Raw genomic sequence first — 1,284 nt, forward strand, 5'->3', positions numbered from 1 at the left:
AACTAATAAGAATATAATAAAAGTAACTAAAACATACTAAAAGCTACCTAAAAACAATGCCAAAAAGTGTATAAATTATCAGTATTGCTTGGGAGAGTACTTCAACCATAGTCTCTTCTGTATTGCTTGGGAGAGTACAATGAGGGATTTCAGTAACTCTTTTACTCAGCTGACCCACTTGTGCCTCTAAGTTTCTGATGGAGAACCTTGTTTTAGTCATGAAACTGAGAGTGGTCTTAGATAGATCAGAGACTATGGTTGCTAAGCCAGAGAGGCTTTGCTCAGAATTCTCTGTCTATTGCTGAAAAGATGGTGGAAAAAGCTTGCTATTGCCAAACCTATTTCTCCCACCATTATTATTATTGAAGCCTTATTGAGGCTTCTGTTGATCCTTCCATGAGAAATTTAGATGATTTTTCCATGAAGGATTATAGGTGTTTCCATAGGATTCTCCCATGTAATTCACCTCTTCCATTGTAGGATTCTCAGGGTCATAAGCTTCTCTTTCATAAGCTTCTCTTTGAGAAATCATATTGACTTGCTGAGTCAATATTTTGTTCTGAGCCAATATGGCATTCAGAGTATCAATCCCAAGAATTCCTTTCTTCTGAGTCATCCCATTATTCACATGATTTCTTTCAGAAGTGTACATGAACTAGTTATTTGCAACCATCTTAATGAGTTCCTGGGCTTCTGCAGGGGTTTTTTTCAGATGAAGAGATCCACCAGCAGAGTGGTCCAATGACATCTTGGACGATTCAGACAGACCATCATAGAATATACATAACCATTCTGAAAGCATATCAGAAGGACACCTTCTGATCAATTGCTTGTATCATTCCCAAGCTTCATAGAGGGATTCACCTTCCTTCTGTCTGAAGGTTTCGACTTCCACTCTAAGCTTGCTCATCTTTTAAGGTGGAAAGAATTTGGCCAAGAAAGCATTGACTAACTTGTCCCAGGAGTTCAGGCTTTCCCTAGGTTGTGAGTCCAACCATATCCTAGCTCTGTCTCTTACAGCAAAGGGGAAAGCATAAGTCTATAGACCTCGGGATCAACCCCATTGGTCTTAACAATGTCAGAGATTCAAGAATTCAGCTAAGAACTGATGTGGATCTTCCAATGGATGTCCATGAAACTTGCAATTATGCTGCATTAGAGAAACTAATTGAGGCTTAAGCTCAAAGTTGTTTGCTCCAAATGCAGGAATTGAGATGCTTCATCCATAGAAGTTGGAAGTTGGTGCAGTAAAGTCACCAAGCATCTTCCTTTCATCTCCACCAT

At 39.3% G+C, this 1,284-nt stretch overlaps 1 non-coding gene across 1 annotated transcript; it reads left to right on the forward strand.

Annotated features, from left to right (window-relative positions):
• The first annotated feature begins 796 nt into the window (after positions 1 to 796).
• LOC112719099 (small nucleolar RNA R71) lies at positions 797 to 904 on the forward strand. The gene has a single exon (XR_003161415.1). It is a non-coding gene; the product is annotated as a small nucleolar RNA R71 (small nucleolar RNA).
• Positions 905 to 1,284: the final 380 nt, after the last annotated feature.

This window comes from Arachis hypogaea, chromosome 10 (genome assembly GCF_003086295.3).
Source record: "Arachis hypogaea cultivar Tifrunner chromosome 10, arahy.Tifrunner.gnm2.J5K5, whole genome shotgun sequence".
Taxonomy (NCBI): domain Eukaryota; kingdom Viridiplantae; phylum Streptophyta; class Magnoliopsida; order Fabales; family Fabaceae; genus Arachis; species Arachis hypogaea.